Source organism: Macrotis lagotis, chromosome X, assembly GCF_037893015.1.
Source record: "Macrotis lagotis isolate mMagLag1 chromosome X, bilby.v1.9.chrom.fasta, whole genome shotgun sequence".
Taxonomy (NCBI): Eukaryota; Metazoa; Chordata; class Mammalia; order Peramelemorphia; family Peramelidae; genus Macrotis; species Macrotis lagotis.
This window is the reverse complement of record NC_133666.1, coordinates 278,605,875-278,628,452: the sequence shown is the minus strand read 5'-3', so window position 1 is coordinate 278,628,452 and position 22,578 is coordinate 278,605,875. Positions and strand designations below refer to the sequence as shown.

The window sequence follows — 22,578 nt, the reverse complement described above, 5'->3', positions numbered from 1 at the left end:
AGGCTTTCCTCATTCCCTTTAATGCTAGTACCTCTTCTCTGTTTATTATCTCCCATTTATCCTGTTTATAGCTTGTATGTACATGGTTTTCATGTCATTTTCTTTAAAAGACTCTGAAGCCCTTGAGAGCAAGGACCGTCTTTTTTTTTTAATTTATTTTTTTATTCTCATTTTGTACAAATGTTTTTTTACATTAATAAAACATTCTTGTTTACAAGCAAACAAAATACCCCTCCCCCCATGAATATAGATAGTCTTGCTTGGGCGAAAAAAGTAAAGGGGAGAGAAAAAAATTAAAATTAAAAAATAGTAATAATTGTAGGTATGGCCAGGTGGCGCAATGGACGAAGCACCAGCCCTGGAGCCACGAGCACCCGAGTTCATATCCAGCCTCGTAAACCCAACAATCACCCAGCTGTGTGACATGCAAGCCACCTGATCCCCACTGCCCTGCAAAAACCAAAAAAGAAAGAAAGAAAGAAAAAAAAGACCCAAATAAAATAAAATAGTAAGAATAGTAGGGGTGGCTGGGTGGCAGACAGAGCATTGGCCCTTGAGCCAGGAGCACCTGGGTCCAAATCTGGCCCCAGACACCCAAAGATCACCCTGCTATGTGGCCCCACGCAGGCCATCCAGCCCCACTTGCCCTGCACTCTCCCCCAAATAATAATAATAATAAATGTGCTTCAGTCTTTGTTCCAACACCAACAACTCTGTCATAGATGGATCTCATTCTTTATGATAAGTCCATCACAAAAGTTATTTCCATATTTTTCCACCGTTGCCATTGCTGATCGCAACTCCCTCCTTTCTTAGTTCTCCACTACCATGTACTCTATTTTCTCTCTCCTTTCACTCTGACTCTGCTGTAGGGTAGCTGAGTGGTGCAGCAGACAGATCCCTGGTCCTGGGGCCAAGAAGCCCTGAGCCCCCATACCACCCCTTAGGCCCAGAATCCACCTGGCCCTGTGGTCCTGGGCAGGCCTTCCAATCCCAGCCCCTTGCAAGAAGAAAGAAAATGTGTTATATCTAGCCACTCTCCCCCCATGGTCCATCCTCTCCTCCTTTATTCACATCCCCACCCCTTCCCCCTGCTCCCCCCTCCTTCTTACTCCAGATGTCTATACCCCATTGAGTATATATGCTGTTTCCTCTCCTAGCCACCTCTGATGAGAGCAAAGGTTCCCTCATTCCCCCTTGCCTCCCCACTTCCATATCATTGCAATAGCTCATTGTAATAAAAAAAATTTTATGTGAAATATCTTGGACTATTCCCCCTCTCCTTTTTCTTTCTCCCATTCCATTTCCCTTTTTTTCTATTGACTCCATTTTTACACCATATTTTATCTTCGAATTCAGCTTTCTCCTGTGCTTCAACTATAAAAGCTACCTCTACCTGCTCTATTAACTGAGAAGGTTCATATGAGTATTATCAGTGTCATTTTTCTATGCAGGAATACATGCAGTTCATCCTCATTAAGTTCCTCATATTTCCCCCCTCTCCTCCAATCTCCATGCTTCACCTGAGTCCTGTATCTGAAGATCAAACCTTCTGTTCAGCTCTGGACATTCCAAAAGGAACATTTGAAATTCCCCTGGTTCATTGAAAGTCCATCTTTTTCCCTGGAAAATGACATTCAGCCTTGCTGGGTAGTTCATTCTTGGCTGCATTCTAAGCTCTTTTGCCTTCCGGTATATTGTATTCCAAGCCCTACGAGCTTCCAATGTAGCTGCTGCTAAGTCTTGTGTGATCCCGACTGCAGCTCCACGATATTTGAACTGTGTCCTTCTGGCTGCTTGTAATATTTTCTCTTTGACTTGGGAGTTCTGGAACTTGGCTATAATATTCCTAGGGGTTAGTTTTTTGGGATCTCTTTCTCTGGGGGATCGGTGGATTCTCTCCATTTCTATTTTGCCCTCTGCATCTAGAATATCAGGGCAATTTTCCTGTAGTAATTCTTTGAAAATGATGTCAAGGCTCTTTTCCTGATCATAAATTTCAGGTATTCCAATAATTTTTAAATTAGCTTTCCTAGGTCTCTTTTCCATATCAGTTGTTTTTTCAATGAGATATTTCACATTTTCTTCTAATTTTTCATTTTTTTTTGTTTTGGAGTATTGATTCCTGATTTCTGTTAAATTTATTAATCTCTCTGAATTCTATTCTTTGTCTGAAGGATTTGTTCTCCTCAGAGAGTTTTGTTATCTCTTTCCATCTGGCCAGTTTTGCTTTTTAAAGCATTCTTCTCCTCAATAACTTTTTGAACTGTTTTATCCATTTGACCTAAGCTGTTTTTTAGCATGCTATTTTCTTCAGCATTTTTTTGATTTCCTTGACTAAGCTGCTGACTCCATTTTCATGTTTTTCCTGCATCTCTCTCCTTTCTTTTCCCAGTTTTTCTTCCAACTCCCTCATTTGATTTTCAAAGTCTTTTTTGAGCTCTGTCATAGCCTGAGCCCAATTTCTGTTTTTCTTGGAGTCTTTAGATGCAGGAGCTTGTGCTTCCTCATCTTCAGACTGAGTATTTTGATCCTTCTTGGGCTCATTTGCAAAATATTTTTCAGTAGTCTTCCTTTTGTTTCTTTGCTTGCTCAATTTCCCAGCCTGGGCCTGGTTTGGGGGAGCTTCCTGAACTTTTGGGACACTCCCACAAGGGTCTCAGTGTGTGAGGCTCTGTCTTCCCTCCTGGTCTGTGAATGACCATATGCGCTCCCCTCTGCCACAGGGCTGAGGTGGGGGGGCCCTGTTGTTCTATGGGGGGCCTAGACTGTGATCAGGATCTGAATGTGGTCAGAGCCCAGAGTCCTGTTCCAGGGGCAGAGGACAGAGCTCTGCAGTCTCTTCACTCCCCTCCCTCAGCTCAATGGGCTCATGCCCTGGGGGCTCCTGCTTACCAGCTCTGCCTGCTTCTGTTTCCTGGATCAGGGCTGGGGAAAGACCAAGCTGCTCCCTGTGTGCCCTGAGGGCTGGGCTTCCGCTGTTCCCCCACTTTGTGCTCGGTGCTCCCCGGGGTGCAGCTCAGGAGACTCCCCCGCTGCTGTGAGCTGAGGCTCCCAGCGCCCTGGGGCTGCCTTGGGGAGGCTGAAGTTCTTTGGCTCTGGCGGGGCACCCCTCTGGCAGGTTGCCTCTCAGATCCCGGGGAGCAGAGCCTTTCTGCTCTTTTCCAGGTTACCTTGAGTAGGAGAGCTGCCTCACTGGGTCCCTTTGTGGGTTCTGTCTCTCGAAAGTTTAGTTAGAGTCCTTAGCTTATGAATTTTATCAGAGAGCTCCTAAGACTGGATCCCTTCTTGTCGCCATCTTGGCTCCGCCCCCACAAGGACTGTCTTTTGCCTTTTATTTTAGTCTCCAGCAATTAGCACAGTGACTGGTGTTAGGAATAGTAGGAACGTAATAAATTGTGGATTTAATAAATGATTCTTGACTGACCAGAAGCCAAATTCTCCGGATGCTGTTTAAACCTCAGGAGAATTTTCCTCTATAGGTTTTCAAAAGTCTTATTTCCAATCCATGAGACAGAAATTTATACTTATTATTGCTAGTACTTTCTCATGGAATGTCTTCCCTGTCTGCAATTGTGATGAAGTGGTGAGTTTCCAGTTTTTGATGTGGAAATATGTGGGAAATATGATTGCTGAGGTCACTGGCATGATAAACCCAAAGGCTCTATAGATAGTATAATTGGGTTAGCTGATGGTGCTGGCACATTGACCTCTGAGCTGCAAACCAAATCATTGAGTCATCCCATTTATATGTTTGTATGTCATTGTGTTTGCATGTTGTCTTTGTTCCAGTATAGCCCTTTGCTCTGTTAGTCCTTTCTCCCTTCCATAAATAATGCTGCAATATTCGTTTATTGTTTTTTTTCAAAATGTTTTAGTGGTGTGTATTGAAACTAGTATTGATGTCACTTCAAGTCCACACACATTTATTAAGTGATTACAAGCCACCCTTCAATTTAACAGAGAAGAGTTAAGCCTAGCAAATTGAAACACTTAACTGTATCAAAAATTTCCTTTTCCCTTTTGTTGCTGTTAAGTCATTTTAGATGTATTTGACTATTTGCGATGGCATTTGAGGTGTCTTTGAGGTGGCAAAGATACTGAAGTGGTTTGCCATTTCCTTCTCCAGCTTATTTTGCAGATAAGGAAAATGAGGCAAATACTTGCCCAGGGTCATAGAACTAGTAAAGTGTCTGAAGCTATATTTGAATTTAGGATTATCAGTCTTTTGTATGCCAGCCCTGAATCTCTATCCATTGGGTCCCCTAGCTGACCCCTTCCCTACAACTTCTTGTAATAAAGAAAAAAAGTCAAGCAGAACTAACCTATGCAATAACTCCTTCTGTCTGGGTCTGTAACATTTGATATCTAAAATGGAGGTGGGAAGCTATCTCTCTGTTGAGAGGAGAGAGGACTATTTCATCTATGGTATAAATTTTGACCTTTCCATTTAATCTGCATTAGGCAGTGGTGTGTTTGTGTGTGTGTGTGTGTGTGTGTGTGTGTGTGTGTGTGTGTGTGTGTGTGTGTGCTTTCATTTATTTTTATAGTTTTGCAAGTTTATTTACTGTCTTGTATACACAATAAAGGTAGTGATAGAAATAAAAGAGAAAGACAATGACTTTGCTCCCTGGAATGAGGTTTTAACTCAGAGGTTGGTAACCTTTTTTTTCTGTCAAAGGCCAAAGCTTAAAAATTAGCCTGCTATATTTGGCAAACATTTAATTAATTCACCCCTAAAAACCCTAGATTGATTGAATTTTGAGTCCCACCTGCAATTGCCTTGACAGTGCCAGATTAAATTATTTTATGGACTTTATATGACTGGTGGGCCATCTAAATCTGCTTTAACTCATATTCATTTGTACATTTTAGGACTCCTAAAAATTAGTCATGGGTCAGACCTTCAGAGAATGTAGTGTTGTTATTTTGGCAGAATCAGACCTCTCTTTACTCTCCCTTGATGGGTTTTGAGACTTAGGATCTTCCAAAGGAAATTAAGTAAGGAATTTCAAGGAATTTCTAATATAAGTTAAATTGAGGTTCCAGGAAGTCAAGGTTAAAAATTCCCATAGCCTGTAGGCACAAATTAGTTAGGAATGTTCTGTGTTTCATTGAACTTTATTTCTGGGGTAAGGCATCTCCTTTTGGAGATAACACATCCATTACAGCCCAAACTTTATGAACATTGTCTTTATGGAAAGAAAAGCTATTAAGGGTTTCTCCCTCTTAGTCTGATGTCTAATTATGAGAAATTTTGATTTTTCTAAGAGACATAATTAAAATATTTTGGGTTTTATGTTAAAAGAGATGTAGAGAAAAGTCAGAGCCCATTACTCCTCTCATGATAAATGTTATGTCCTTTTCAGTCATGTTCTATCTTTGTGACCCCATTTGGGCTTTTCTTGGCAAAGATACTGGAATACTATGACAGACCACCAAGCAAAGGTGACATGCCACACCCACACACCAGGTAGAGACTATCTACTGGGCAGACACTGCTCTCAGTGACTACGAGCTCTGGAACAGTTTGTTGACATCTCTAGAAGGATTAGGAATTAGGGTTAGAGGTGTCCTTCATGTGTGTTTCCTAGACATGTGTTCTCCGTGGATATTCTTCCTTACATATGTCCATTTGTCCTATGCCTGTGCATGCATTTTAGTATATTATTCTCCAAGTAAAAGTCTTATTGCTACATTTTTTTACTGTGATATTTCATCCAATGCCTTTTCTTTGAACTAATTGTGTCCTTTGATAGACTAGTCAGTGAAGGAAAAGGAATAAGCTTTTATTAAAGTGCCTACTGACACTGTGCTAAATGCTTTACAAATTATCTCATTTGATCCCCACAACAACCCTCTGGGGTGAATTTTATTATTATACCCACTTTACAATCGAAGAAGCTTAGTGAGGCAAAGGTTAAGTGACTTGATCAAGGTCACACAACTAGTAAATGTCTGAGGCTGGATTTGAATTCAAGTATTCCTGACTCCATGTTCACTGCTCTGTTTACTGGGTTATCAGCTTTATAAATCTCTACTTCACAGAAATAAGCATATTAGTGGGGGACTTGAGACTGAAGGTTTTGAGCATAGTTCATTGAACCTGAGATATCCTTGTCTTGTGACATTAAAGGTCTAAAAGTTTTCAATTTGCTTGTTGTACTTTTTCATTATTTTCATCAATCTATATCTATTTATTTAGGTCTCTCACCATGTTTCCCTTAATAACATATTCTCTTTAAAAGATTCTTCAAAAATTGACTCTCAAGTCTAGTTTTTCTTTGAGCTAGAATTTTAATATCTAACAACTCTACCTACTTATTGTCGACTCTTATGAAACACCGCACTGAAACATTTTGATTTCTGTGCTCTTGGAAAGAATATCAGTAGCAGTTGTCATTTTCTCATCCTCCCTTTCCCCATTATTTTGTGGCTATGAAACCACCATAGAGGAATAATAATCTGTTTGCTCCTAGAACTGACAGTGACTGCTTCATGATTTGTAGTTGAGAGAACATGTCCATGAGACTAAAAATAATTGACTGCTTATGTTGCTGTCCTGGGAATATATCTTTTGGTGACTATGGATACATCTTGTATAGCCCTATGTGGTCAAGGAAGATGACCAATTCACAAATCCAACTCTGCTGTTTATCTTGTCAAATCATGACAAGGTCCTTTACCGGAGACATGGAATGAGTGGCAAAATGATGAGGAAAAAGACACAAACTGTACCACAGTTTTCTGTCAAAGATGCCTTGACTAATCAGAATAACAGCATAGTCTCACTTTAACTACTTCAACACTCATTTATATTTGGTTACAAGGAGAAGAAAATGAACTACATGAATTATGTAAACATCAGCTGATGTGATTGCCTAATGAAAGCCAGGGAGAACACTGGTTTCCTTCAGTTCATCTGCTGAACACTTGTGGTGTAGCATTGCACATGGCTGGGTCAGGTAAGAAATTATTATTATTATCATCAGGTCACAGGATTTCTAAAAGGACAGTTCCATGTAGTTAAGCCGGCTGCTTGAAGAGCTAATATTCATTTCCTATGAAAGGACCTGAGTAGATTCAAGTAAATTGTGAAGGATAGAATCTGGGCAGGTGCTCGAGGACACGAGCTTATGTTTTAGGACAGAGTTGGTCGAATCTCATGCTTGCCTGCGGTTACAGTATAACTCAACAACGATGGGATTATAATAAGTTTTCTATGTTGGACCAGTATCAGACAGGTGGGTTTCCTTAGAAAAATATTGCTCAATAAAACTAAAGGAAAATATTCATGAAGTTCATGACTTCTCAGACATCCCTATTTGAAAAATCCTTAAAATACTTCTCATAGCATTGGATTAGATTCCATGCACTAGTAATTCTTGAGGTCTTTGAAGTTATCAGCTGCAGCTTTGGTTTATAACTAAGGGCGACCTCATGTTATTGAATATCTGGTGGCCATCTTTAAAGACAGGATGTCCTTCATCTGCCAGAACTATTTGCCAGGGTAGGTCATTCTTGTCTCCTCAAATGAATCCAATTCCAAAGTACCTTATTTTTAAATATCTATGACTTTTCTTTGTACTTCCTTTGGCATGAGGAAACCTGGAGTTCATAGAACCATAGATTTAGGGCTAGAAGGGACCTTGGGAGTCCATAAAGTTTAATCCTATTTTTTTTTACAGATGAGGAAATTGAGGCTAAGGGAAATTAAGTGAGTCATCTTGGGTCACATATTTAGTAAAGTTAGATCTTCTTTACTCCAAGGACAACATATCACCCACTCCATTATCAGTCATTCCATTATCAATCCATTATCAATGCAAATCCTAACTCTTCTGGTTACTTAGCTGTGTTGGGTTGAGCAAATCACTTCATCTCTCTGTGTCTCAGGTCCTGTTACAGCTCTAGATTCTATGAAATTTGAACTTGAATATTTTTATTTGAGAGATAGAATGGCTTAGATGGGGAGCTTTCCTTGGATTTATATCTGATTTGAGTGCAAGATTTCATTGTACTGCATACAAGTGTCCTTGGATTTTCAGTGTGGCAGGGAACTTTCTAGCATTATAAATTATAGAGAGATGGTTGCTCCATATTGGTAGAGCAAATTTCTTTCCTAGAAGTTTCCTTTGGCAGTGAAATCAGAGGTCAAGTCCAAAGATGTGTTGCTTCATTTTTCCTAAGGGCTTTAAATAATTTTTCTCCATTTTCCATCTCTTCCTTTTGGTTGAGGCTGTTCAATCAATGCTCCAAGTCTATATGAAGGATTGGAGATAGTGAGAGCTTTGGAAAATGAGAGATCCTTGTTCTTCCCTTCTAGCTTTGAAAGAGGACATGTGTTTATATAGAATCTCTTTAAGGAAAAGTTCCTGAAAATAGAGATGGTCTCTGGGAAGAGGCCAATATGATGAGGTGTCAATACATTGACCATATCTCTATCTCTATCTTACTACAGTAGAGACTTTGGGAAATTTTTATTCAGGTGAGTTCTGTGACTCTGATTCTTGGTTATAACTAAGATCTATTGTTACCATTAAAAGAGCTCATTCACTCAGTATATTATGTGTTATATTCTCATCTGCATTACTTCTGTGATTTCTTTCTGCTTGTGGCTCAAATAAGTGAGTTTATTTGCTATTCACTGTGTGTGTCTTTGTGTAACTGGAGTTACGTGGGAAGGGAGTCAAGCTTTGTATATAAAACTTGGGGTACTCCTTCCCCATTAATGGCTAAAAATCAGGAATACAATTTAAAAATTATTTTACCTAGACTAACAATACTTTGAAGAACAGATAGATATAATTCTAGCCTAGTATCTTCTCTCTGAGAATAGTTGCCAGCTTCATGGACCCCAATTTCCTGCTTTTCTAACTGTCAGAAATCCAAATCTCTCTTGGAGAAGGGTGAATGGAAGAGAATCTGGAGATTTCTTGACTCCTTGAGAACTTCATCTATTTAGATTCATATAAGACCTATATGGGCAGCATGGATAAATATTTTCTTTGAAAGTAATGTTCAGAACATGAAACAGAATGGCCCTCTCTGGACCAAGCTAGGTTGATTCTCAGCTCTCTTCTTAATCTTTGTCTATATCTGTCTCTGTCTTTCTGTCAGACTGTCTATCTCTGTCTCTGTCAGTCTCTCCCTCCCTTCCTCCTTCCCCCCTTCCCCTCCCTCCCCCCTCCCCCCTTCTGTCTTTCACTGGGTCTGAGTTTTAAGATTTACCACCTTGGCAGTAACTGTCAAAGCTGTACTCTGCTGCTGCCATTGCCTTTGAGAACTCAGGGTTATCTTTAAAGTTTGGTGAAAATTTTGTAGAACTTAAGTGAAACTAGTTGTTCAAAATAGTATCTCTAGTTGACAGTAGGAAATCAAAACTAGGTGCAATGTCTTTAATAATTACTGTGATTAAAGATGCTGTGATAATAATATATTTCTTTTAAGTAAAAATGTATAAAAATAATCAAGTGAAAATTTTCAATTATATTTCATATTTAGTATAAACATAAAAATTATAGAAGATAAACTTTTTTGATGAACACAAAGGAAAAAAGGGAACATATTTAAATAAATTCTTAAGTATCTTCCATTTCCTGAAGTAAGCTATATTTAGAGATAAAAATCAATATCTCAACCATAACCCATTAATACTACCTTTAGACTTAATATAAATATATGGTTTTGTAATGATTGGTAACTGGAAAAATTAGACTGCAGCAAAGATTAAAACCCTTAGAAAGTCCTTTTTATTACTTGGAGTCTTGTGATTCATAACACATAGTATATTCTGACCATGTGCTGTAATAAGTATACCATGTGAACATTAAGCTTTAGGAAGCTAAAAAAAATCTCAGTAGTTTCAATCTATATTGTTAACAAGGTAGATTCCCCCCCCCCCTTAGATTTGGTTTCTGAAAGACAGATGTATTATGGTATTGCTAACAGCAAGGCTCATTCTTTTCATCACTCTGACTTCCACAGAGAATTTTACAACCAGGAGTATTCCCTAGAGCAGATCTTTCCCATTTAGGATGATCCATTTGCTCTCTAGTTCTCCCTTAAGGATACTAGAAGACAATGAATCATGGGGAGACTTTAAAAAACCCCACACAGTAATTATGTCTTACTTTTTGTATCACTGAACTAAGAGTAAGATTAAAAAAAAAATCTACTTGAGTCTTTTGTTGTTGAAAATTTGAAATCTCTTTGAGTTTTGAAGATGAGGGAGGAGAGCTAGATAAGATCTATAGTGATTTGGGTCCCTGATATTTCTAGCAGACTATGGACATTGCTTTCACTGTGGGCTTAAACAGAGCCTTCAAGAGGAGTTTACAGAATTACAGAATGTCAGTTTGATATAAACCAGAAACACACAAGTCTGAGAACATGAGGTAGTGCAGTTTCCATGGGACTTTGTACCACCTGCTATCATCTCCATGAATATTTTGTTAATCCAAAAATCACTTACACTGCAGTATATTGGATTTAGATAAGTAGAAAATAGCATTGAAATTTGAAATAGAAAGAATGTAATAAATAATAGTGGGCATTTATATAGCAGTTTGAGGTTTGAGTGCTTTACAAATATTCTTTGATCCTTACAATAATTCTGTCAGGTAGGTACTTTTATTATATTTCCAGTTTATAGATGAAGAAATTAAGGCATGGGAAAGTTTTAGGAGCTAGTAAATGACTGAGGCAGGATTTGAATTCAGGTCTCCCTGACTATAGTACTTTATACCACTGAACGGTCTATGAAGAAGGTAACTTTGTGGAGGAATGTCATATAGTTTTAGACTTTTCTCAGAATACATATGAGAAAAAAATGTTTGATCACATATTGTTTGTAATTCAATTACTTCAGTACTTTAAGATTTGTGATTGTTTTGGGAAAGCCTCTTCACTACAGTAAGGAACTCTTTTTGGTTTGGTAGACATTCTTCAGGAGTTGCAATGGGTGAAAAAAATATCATATTCATCCTTATAATCCCAGAGTTGGTTCTCATATAACAGGTGACAGACACACACTGTATGTCACTCATATGAGCTTTCTTTAAGACTTTCTATTTTGTTATGATCTGCCAAAACATGTGCTCTGCTCTTATAGCCTTTGGGAAGCAGGGTCATTTTCATCTTATGGTAGAGTAAACTTGAGTAAAACTGGTTGTTCAAAGAAAGTAATGGATAATTTTCAAATACAGAAAAATGTATAGACTATTACAAATTTAATTAATTAATTTAATTTAGTTCAATGGACAGAGGGAGAGGGAGATACATAGTTGATATAGTTCTGGAGTTGGAGTCAGGGAGATAGCCTCAAATCTTGTCGAAGACATGAATTAGCCTTGTGATCTTGTGCAAGTCATTTAACATTTATAGGATTATATCCTCATTTGTAAATTGGGGACAATACTAGTCCTTATTTTTAGGATCAGATTAGATAATAAATGTAATGTATTTTGAAAATCTGAAAATTATGTAAATGTGAGCTATTTTTATCATTTTTCAGAATGCTTCACAGAGATTACCTAACTTGAGCCTTATAATAATTTTATTAAACTGTACAAGTAGTTTCCATGAGGTTTAATGAAGAAAACATGGTCATGACATAAAGAAAATAAATGATAAAACTTGGTTTTAGATTTAGATCTCTTGACTCCAGGATCATTACCTTGTGATACAATGGAAGCAAATTGTGGAGGACCGTGAATGCCACTATGAGAAATTTAGTTTGTATTCCTGAGACAGGGATTAATTATTGCAAAGGATAGATTAATTGACCTAAGGTCAATTAAAAGCAAGAACAAAGAGGGGAAAGTGATGAGCATAGAATTATAGAATTAGAAGGCATCTGTGAAGTCATCTAATCTAACTTTCTGATGACACATGAACCCCTTTACATATTATAAGGTATTAGAGGAATATATAGTACTATTGAATACCTTTTGATGCAAATTATTTTTCTTTTGTAATTTTTTAGAATTACAGTCTTAAAAGATCTTGGAGCTGGAAGGACTTTTTTGATTGTCTAATCTAATCCCTCATTCCATAGATAGTTAATCAAGACCCAGAGATGAAGTATGTTCTGGGAAATTTAAAATTTCCTTTTATTAATTGGAGCTTGAGGTCATTCCTCCAGAAAATTTTGGTTAATATTAACCTCACCCAGACCTATCTCATAGGATGTAAAAATTTACTTAAGAGTTTTGCACATTCCTTAGATAAGAAACCAGAAGAAGAATCTCTACTGCTCCTGTCTCCTTGATGACATGTAAATCCTCTTTCTCAATTAGTTTATTTGTAAATCATACAAGGGTTCTGCTTATTTTACTTTGTATCAGTTCATGTAAGTCTTTCCAGGTTTTTCTGAGTCATCTTGCTTATCATTTTTTTTTTTTTTTAGGTTTTTGTAAGGCAAATGGGGTTAAGTGGCTTAGTGTTAAATGTCTGAGACCGGATTTGAACCCAGGTACTCCTGACTCCAGGGCCAGTGCTTTATCCACTGCACCACCTAGCTGCCCCTTGCTTATCATTTCTTATAGCACAATGTATTCTGTTACAACCATAAATTACTCAAAAGATGAAAGAAAAAGGTTTAAACAGACACTTGAGGAACAGAAGAAGGAAGAAGAGTTAAAAAAATAGTGAAGAAGGAGAAGAGAACTAAGTAGAAAAGAAGAAAAAGGAAAAGGAGGAGGAAGAAGTTGATAGGCATCCCTTGAGCCACTAAAAATATTTTTGTCTATGTATACCCTTTTCTTTTTCTTTTTTTTATATCTTTGAGATACAATCTAGTAGCAGTATAGTTGGGTCAAAGGGTATCTAGTAATATTTTCTAGCTTTCTTTTTAGATGTTATCATTTGAGCCCACAAGATTAACCAGAGAGAGGTAGTAGTTATCTTGGGAAATTCTCTTAAATATCTTGTTCTCATGTCTTGGGAAGACGGCAGACCTCTTGGTTTTTATTATCAAATAAAAATAGTTGACTCAACAACCCTAGAAGTAAATTGCAAGCTACTACAAGTTATATTTTCTTCATTTTATGCTTACTGAGAGTTTTCATACCTGAAAATACTTGTAGATTGACAAAAGAAACTGTCTCTTCTTTTGAATATTCTTGAATATTCCTCAATTCCTATACCCTTTTCCCTCTGCACCGTATTTTTTTCACCCTTAAGCTTCCACTGGTAGGTCAACTTTCCTATTTCTCTTTAGGTCCTTTTTTTGTCTTTGTTTTCATATTTAATCCCTACTTCCATTAAAAAAAAATGGACCATTTCATAACATGAGTAACTGAGATTCTCATTCACTTCTCTTTTCATAGGTGGGCCAGATTGCTTTTTCACAGTCACTTGACCAAGGAAGACATACAAATATTGGCTTGACTGCCAAACTCATCCTGCTCTTCCTACTAGCAAGAAGTGAACACTTTCTTTCTTTCTTTTTTGGTTATTCTTATTTGTAACTCTTCTGGAAAACTTTTATGGAAAACTACTTGTAGGGATTTTCAATTCTAGAGTTGCTATTTTACTCCTTTACTACTTTGCTAGCACTTTGAAAACTCTATTCAACTTCTTTTGCTTCTGTTAAAATCATCCCCTGTTTTATCAACTTGAATTACTTAACCTTTGGGCAACTAGGTAGTATAGTAGACTTATCTTCCTGAGTTTAAATATGACTTCAGAAATTTACTAGCTATGTAACTCTGGGCAAGTCCCTTAACCTTTTTTGCCTCAGTTCCTCATTTGTAAAATGATCTGGAGAAGGAGAAAGCAAACCATTCTAGTATTTTTGCTGAGAACACCCCCAGTGGGGTCATGGAGAGTCATACATGACTGAACAACAACAATTATTCATTTTATTTTGCTTGCCTTATTTTACCAATTACCATTTGCTTTTGTTTGGATTCTCCTGTTTCTCTTTAGTCTTTTCTCATCTAAAATCCTTTTCTTCCTCTTTCTCCTTTTCTACTTAGTTCTCTTCTCCTTCTTCACTATTTTTAAAACTCTTCTTCCTTCTCCTGTTCCTCAAGTGTGTCTGTTTAAACCTTTTTCTTTCATCTTTTGAACCTCCCTAAAATGGGATTGCTTATAGTAATTGACTATTGTCTTTGGCTTATCTTAAAAATATAGTTCCCTTGGTGACCTCTTGATTGCTGACTATTCATTGCTAAATTGGAAACCAGGTCAGGAAAACTTTTTGCCATGATCCTATAATCACAACTGTCACCCCTAAACTATCTGCCTTCAGTGAGAGTGTCTTGTTTAGGTACATATTTATGCCATACTTCTCTTGTGTGAACTTTTATTATAATCCCATTCTGTTATTCTCACTTTATACTCACTTTGGCCATTGAAGGAAAGGATTTGCTGTAAACAGTTTGATTTGCCTCTGGCATTTTGTTGTTAGAACTGGCAAAGGTTTTAGGGGTCATTTTGTTCAGGATCCTTATTTTTCCCAGGGGAAGCTGAGACTGAGAAAGGTGAAATGATTTGAACAAGGCCACCTTATTCTGGGCTTATAAAAGGAGGAGGGAATAACTGATTTTAAGCCAAATCTTTTAGCCTGATTCTTAGATATTATAATGTTCTTCCCAGTACACCATGATTTACTTTCATCTGAGGATCAACTCCTTTTAAACTGCTCTGAAGTTGTGGGGGCATTAGAGCTGACTTTGCCTTTTGTTATTTATTGTCTGACACTATAAAGTTAGTGGAAGCCTATACCTTACTTAAGGTTCAGGTTGAAGTTTTTACTGAAAGAATGAAAAAAAAAGCTACAGGATAGGGTTCTAAGAGACAACTCCTATAAATACAGCTAAAACTTTTAAAAAACGTGGACCTATTCGGCTAAAGTCTAAACAACAGAGACATTTGATTTACTGCAGGCACTAGATTGGAGTGTTAAGTGGCTGTTTTAATTTCAGAGTTTTTATAAAGGAGCTACTCTCACCCTATGGTTGATTACTTTTTAAAAACAGGGACATATGATTTATTGTAAACAGCGTATTGGAGATGAATTTTTTTTAAAACTGAAAAAAAGATTTAAAAAAATTTTCATGGCCTGGATATGTATTAGCTAACTTGGTTTTTAGTTTGGATACATATGTACCTAGCTATTTTGGATTGCTTTTAGAGTCCTCTCTAGTAGTGTCAGAAGATTAACCTAGTAAAGGAAAGGAAAAAGGAGGCAGTGCTTGTCAGGCTTCCTATGTTTGATTGTGTACTCTTCTCTTTGGTCAATTGGTTTTGTTCAACAAACATTTTGTTATATGTAAGAAGCATAGACTGGTGTGTCTGGAATCTAGAGAGTGCTGAGGAGAGTAAATAAAAATTGGAAAGATGGTCTACAGCTGGATTGTTAAGGACTTTCTATCCTATAGACAATAGAGTTACAGCAGAATTTTTTTCCACAGATAATACAGTACTAGGTATATATACACATCTATGTATGTTTGCACACCTAAGCAAGTAAATAAATATATTTTGTGTATATATGTTTGTATACACACACACACACACACACACACACACAGCCTTAATAAATGTTTGTTGAGTTGTTTTCTCTTAAAAGTCATCTTTCAGGTCCTTCTATAGTTAACAAGTCCAGTTTATATTATGCAAGTTTTTCAATCCAATTCAATCGAATCCAATGTAACAAATTTCATCTTAAATCAGTTTAATTTAATTCACTTGGGTTCAGTATCTCCTTTGCCCATGACACTCTAGAAGATTCCTAAAGAAACAAAGATGAAATAAAACATAATCTTGACCCTGAAGTAGCTTTTAGCTTGCATTCAAATTGAGGAGGTAAGACAAGTAAACAGATAACTATATTAATAATTATTAAATGGCAATTTCAAATGAGTTATGTGAATTTCTAAGAGTAGGAGTTGGTTAACAATTAAAAGAACATTTTCTGGGGATAATCTACTGAAATTTTTTGACTGAAAACAATGGCTGTTTTGAGGCTGATCTGTAATGTGAGTGGTAAAGTTGGAATGGTGATATAACAGAACAGGAGTCTGGGTTTGAATACCATTATCTACTACCTTATACTCATTAGTCACATAGCTATGCTTTTTCATTATCTTTAAAATGTGTATTAAAATGTGACTAGTAATACTAGGAGTATTTAATTCATAGGACTGTTACACGGAGAGTGCATTGTACAAATCTGTTCAGGTGTGAGTTATTATAAAAGCAAGAAGATATATTTGTTCTTAAGATTCTCTGGTTCCCATTTCTTAGTTTTTGTAGGACAAATATAAGAATAAAATTTGTTTATAGTTCTATAATATTATTGCCAAATTCTAGTTGTTTGTTCCAACTAAGCTCTTATCTTCATGGATGTTATCAGAGTCATAACTTGCGATTTTTATGCCTGGGATAAGCAGTAAATCACACCTGGGCAAGCTGCATAAAAGATGCTCAGTGACTCTGAAACACTGGCACAAATCTAGTGAGAAGCTGAGAACCATGGAGAGAGGTTGTGTAGTTGTTGTTTGTCAATTTTCAGTCATGCCTGATTCTTCGTGACCCCATTTTTGGTTTTCTTGGCAAAAATATTGAAGTGTTTGCCATTCCTCCTTCATTTTACAGATGAGGAAACTGAGGTAAATAGGGTTAAGTGACTTCCTTAGAGTCACAGAACTAGTAAATGTCTGAGACCAGATTTGAACTTAGGAAGAAGAGTCTTCCTGACTCCAGGTCTGATATTTTATGTACTTTGTCACTTAGCTGCCCTGAGGAGAGTTTCTCTTTTAGCCTAATATCTGGTACATTCCTATTTAATGAATTATTCATAGTAACTAGGTGTTAAACTCCTTGTTTCTATGTCACTGAGTGATTTCAAGACTTGCTAGCACCCTCTCAATTCAGTGTCCTACCTCAAAGATCCAATTGTATTTCCTAGCTATGACTTTGTAAATCATTAGTACTCTTGGAAACTTAGGAAGCAAAGAGCTCTGCAGACACTGAATTGGGGACTGTCCAAGAGTCCAGGGCTATGGAAGTGATACTTGCTGTGTACTGCGGGGCAGCAATAATGCCCAGAAATAGTAAGGGGACTGCACATCCCCTGCACTAGCCCCGGGAACAAGATCAATTTCTTTGGTGGTTTTGTTACTCATTACCCAGTTTTAGATTACAAATTCAGGGTAAATCTATCACCAATTACCCAGTTTTCCAGGTTGCAGGGTGGAGAGGAATAGTCACAATAATGATGCAACAGGGGCCTGACATGTGGAAGAAATAGAGCACAGAACAGGGAGGTCATGACCAGAACTCTCCCAGGATCACAACAGATTGGAAACACTAAATGCTCACAAGACCCCCAAATGGAGCTGTAAAAGTAGGAGGACACAAGCTCAGTTTTTCCTATCAGAGTTAAGCAGAGTTCAACTCTAACAAATAATCCATTTCCTTCTCTAGATCATTTTACATATGAGGAAACTGAGGCAAACAGAGTGAAATGACTTCCTTAAGGAAGCATCTGAGACTGTATTTGAACTCAGGAATGAGTCATCCTTATACATTCTGTAGCTGTTTTTGAATGGAATTTGTTTACTTTATTTTGTGTTTTGTCTATTTCTTTATTCTTTTTATTAGTTTTTTTTTTTTTTTGCAAGGCAATGGGGTTAAGTGGCTTGCCCAAGGCCACACAGCTAGGTAATTATTAAGTGTCTGAGACTGGATTTGAATTCAGGTACTCCTGACTTCAGGTTGATGCTCTATCCACTGTGCCCACCTAGCTGCCTCATCTATTTTTTTCTGTGTTTTGATGGCAATATACAGAAATATTAATGATTTTGAGTGCATATCCTGCTACTTTATTTATTGAATTGAATTTTAGATGAGTTTGTTGATCACTCTCTTCTTGATACTTTCTTTTCTCTGGGTATTTCATGACATCCTAACTTCCTTCTTAGACTCCTTTTTTGCATCTTCATTCAGGTCATCCTTACTAAAAGTGAGTGTCTTACAGTTCTCTGTCCTGGACCTTCTTTTCTTCTCCTTTACTATTTCACTTTGATATCACATCATCTCCATGGATTGAACTTTTATATCTTTGCAGATGATTCTCAAAGTTATTTGTCCAGCTTTATTTTTCTCTTGACCTCTAGTCTAGTATTTTCAATGATCTATATTAGACTTTCAAATTGGATGTCCTGCAGAATGCTACTTGTTCAAAAATGAATTCATTTCCCCACCTAAAACGCTTCCCTCTTCCTAACTTCCCTTTTCCTGGTGAGAATTACCACCATCCTCCCAGTAAATTAGGCTTACAACCTAGGTATCATTCTCTGCTCAGCATCACCCTGGCCACATACCAATCTTTTGATAATTCCTGTCATTTATAGCTTTGAAATGAATACCATATAGACCTTTCTCTCCTCTGACACTGCCACCACCCTGGGTTAGATCCTTATCAGCTCATATCTAGACTATTAGAGCAGTCTGCTGCTTAGTCTCCCTGCCTCAGGTTTCTCCCCATTGCAGTTCATCCTCTACTCAACTATTATTTGAAATTCCTAACAATGATAGTCTGACTTATATAATGACCCATACTTATTTTATCAACTCCAGTGACTCCCTTTTGTCTCCAGGATAAAATATGAAACTTGTTTGGTTTTTAAAGTCCTCAATTTCTGAGCCCCTTCCTATCTTTTCAGTCTTTTTATACTTTAGACTTCTCTTTGGATTTTATGGCACTATTCTCCTTTGGTTCTCCTGCTTCTTTGACTGTTCATTCTTAGACTACTTTCTTTGCTGGATCACCATCAGCATCAAAGCTCTGTCCTGAGCCCCTTTCTCATTTGTCTCTACAATCCTTCATCAGTTCCCATCTCTTTAATTATCTCTGTGCAGATGATGCCTATAATCTTATACATCAGTTCTTGTCTTCTTGCTTGAAACACAAACTGCACAAATTGCAAAGGCAATTGGGTGGTCCAACAGAGAGCTCTGGATCTGGAGTCAGAAACACTTCAATTCAAATCTAGCCTCAGGTACTTATTAGCTATGTGACTGTGGACTGTGGACAGATCACTTAACTATTGTCTGTCTCAGTTTCCTCACCTGCAAAATGGGAATTATAATAGTACCTGCTTCCCAGAATTGTTGTGAGGATCAAATGAAATAACATTTATCAGTGATTTGAATAGTGCCAGATGCATAGTGGACACTTAATAAAATGCTTATTCCTTCCTTGACATATTCTGCATTATAGTGACACTGGTCTCTTTCCTTTTTCTTCTCCAGTCCTCTATGTCTGGAAATCTTTCTCCTTTCTCATCTTTGCCTCTTGGTTTCCCTGGTTTGCTTTGATTCTCCTCTAACATCCTACCTCTTAAAAGAATCCTTTCTGTAACCCCCTTAATGCCAGTGCTTCCCTCTGTTGATAGCTCAATTCATCCTATATATAATTTTTTTTGTTCATAGATGTTTGCATGTTGTCTGCTCTCTCTCTCTTATTAGATTGTAAGCTTCTTGAAAATAGGGGTTGTCTTTTGTCTTTTTTTTTTTTGCAGCCCCATCACTTAACATAGTTCCTGGAACATTATTGTGGTTTGGTCATTCCACTTTTGTCAGATGCTTCATTACCTCATTTGGGTTTTCTTGACAAAGGTATCAGAGTGCTTTGTCATTTCCTTCTCTGACGCATTTTACAGATGAGAAAACTGAGGCAAACAGGTTAACCAGTGACAGCTAGTAAGTGTCCAAGTCTGGATTTGAATTCAAGTCCTCCTGATTCCAGGCAGGAAGGTGTGTATCCACAGTGTGACTTGGCTATCCTTCAGTCACTTAGTAGGTACTTAAGATATAGTGGCTAACTGACTAAAACATTACATCATTTGTAAAAAACAAAAAATATATTTCTTTTTGCCTATAGGTCTTCCTGAAGTTTATCTTATTATATTTTGTTATCCTTCTTGAGCCACTTTCTTGCCAATTGCCATGTTACTCAGACCAGAATCTTTAGCTCAGATGAATTAACCTTTCATCCAGCCCTAGGAACTCCCACCCTAACTCTGCTGCTCTGGTAGATGATTATCTCAATTACCCACCACATCTAGGCTAGGTTCTGGCCATGTTTCATTTCAATCCCTAGATATCTTCTCTTCGTTTCTTCATAACTCTTGCTTTCCATTACTGGAATATAATTCAATCAAGCCTGTTATTTTTCTGGAAAGGATGTGTCATTTAATTCCTTTCTGACTTTGTTTACCATCCATGGAGCTTTGAAAACCCAAGCATATCTCATTTGCCACCATTCCTCTATATGTGCTTTCATCTATTAAAATCTCTAGGCTCCTTGAGAGAGTGATGACTACAGTTCTTGACTTAAAGCAGGCTTTTAATTTAATTTTAATTGTATGTCTTGTAATTATTAATAATACTTCTAGAATAAGTTCTCTTCCTGGAATCAGGAAGACTCATCTTCCTGAGTTCAAATCTGGTCTCAAACACTTACTATGTGATTATGGCCAATACACTTAACCTTATTTGTCTCAGTTTTCTCATTTGTAAAATGAGCTGAAGAAAGAAATGGCAAACCACTATAGTGTCTTTGCCAAGAAAACCCCACTTAAGGTTATGAAGAGTTGGACATGACTAAAATGACTGAATGACTAGAACTATATAATAACAGAATAAACATCTTTACTATATCATAGTGGAAGGGTCTCTATCATTTCTCCTTTATAGATAATGCTAGCTTTTGATTCTGGATGGGAACAGATGAACACATTAAGGAAAAATCTATTTATTCCTTTTTTATATACTTTAAAAACATATATATATTATTCTTTTACCAGAATATTTTTCTTTTTGGACAGATCTGATCATGTCACTATTTCCCTCAGAAATCTTCAATGGCTTCCTTTTTTGCCTAATGTGTCTAGTTGAAATCCATAGCCTAGTCCTTAAGGTTCTGAAATATTTGACACCACTTACATTTCTAACCTATATCCTTTTATTTCACCTACACTACACTCTCTGTTCCAAACAATCTGGTCTATTCTGTCTCTGGAACACAAGAGATGCCCTCCTGATTATATGCCTTTGTTCATACTTTTCCTTTATCTGTAAATTCTTTTCTTCCCCCTTTCTCCTGATAAGTTCCTGTCCATTCTCTAAATTTTTCGCTCCGATGTAAAATTCATGAAATCTCTCTTATCCCTCAGTTGATAATGACCTTTTTTCTTCCTCAAAACACTACCTTTTGTACTTTCTTTTGCTTAAATTTATCATATAATACTGTATATTATAGTTTTCTGTTAGTATTTTAATTCTACATTAGACAATAAACTCCTTGATGGCAGGGACAATATTTTATCCATAGTAAACTTTATATTTCATTGAGCACTTAGCATTTGTGTTGTGTGCATAAAAGTTGCTTAGTAAAGGGTTGTTGAATTAAACTGGAAGATGATACTTCTAGGAGCAATGCATTCTTTTGGGTATTTTCACCAAAAAAGAGTTTTGACGAGGGAAACCATAAGGAAAATGAGATTATATTTAATTGTTGGTTTCTTTGCTGTATTTAGACTTGGAGTGGTAAAGGTGAAGAAGAGTCCAAGGATACACCAAAATAAAAAAGAAAGAGATTAGGAAGTGAAAAAAAGGTAAGACTTGAAGAAGATGAAGAAAAGGGAGAGTAATATACAGTATAAACCTATCTTTCAAGGGATTTGGCTCAGAAAAAACAAATCTGAAACCACAGTTTACTGCATTGCTTTAAGGCAGCTCTCTGGCCAAGGGGGCAGGCAAATTGTGGTTTCCAGTGCAAATTGTGGTTTTAAGATGTTTCTAGGTTGTTTTTCAAAAAAACCTTGTGACAGAAGAGTAATTACTGCTCCTTCAGTCTTTCTTTCTCCTAGGCACTGTCCTATCCCATCCACCCATATCTGTGCCCATCCATACTGGGATCTAAACCTTTTAAGATAATAGATAACCAGAATTTTTTTGAGATAGTACTTTCCATCCCATAGAATGACTCATCTACTCTATTTATTGGAGTCTAACCTCAGAAGAGGGAAGGATCACCGCAATTGGGGCTTATGAATTTTGGCAGATTAGATTTCTTGCAGTGCCAAGGGCTTCACACATCCCACTGATGTCTTCAGCTGCTCAGAGAGAAAGATGGACTAGTTAAAATATGAAAAAAAATTGATGGTTTCCCCAAACCACACTGGGAAACCAAGACAAACCAAGGTAAGTAGGGGATGTAGCCTAATCTTGTTATAACACAGCTTATTACATATATTCATATTTACCACATGGCAAATCATGTCTGCCAGGAAAAACACCCTCAAACCAACTTACAGTAACAGGATATAATATAATATTCATTCTCTAATTTTTTTAGAAAAAAGCTTACAGTAACAGGATATAATGTAATATTCATTCTCTAAATTTTTTTAAAATTAGTAACATTTTTAGCTCATTCAATTCATCCTTGAATTTAATAGGATTGATTAAAATTGGTTTAGGGACAAAAATTGTTCTTTCCACTTTTACTCTCTTATTCCTTCAAATAAATCATACTTCATGTCATTCTTGACTTCT

General features: G+C 36.9%; 1 long non-coding RNA gene across 1 annotated transcript in view; it reads left to right on the top strand.

The window, feature by feature from the left end:
* Positions 1-22,578, top strand: part of LOC141502674 (uncharacterized) — a 77,167-nt gene that overhangs the window by 27,001 nt on the left and 27,588 nt on the right. Inside the window, exon 3 of the long non-coding RNA XR_012472616.1 lies at positions 21,558-21,635. This is a non-coding gene — a long non-coding RNA (uncharacterized LOC141502674). The remainder of the gene's footprint in view (positions 1-21,557; positions 21,636-22,578) is intronic.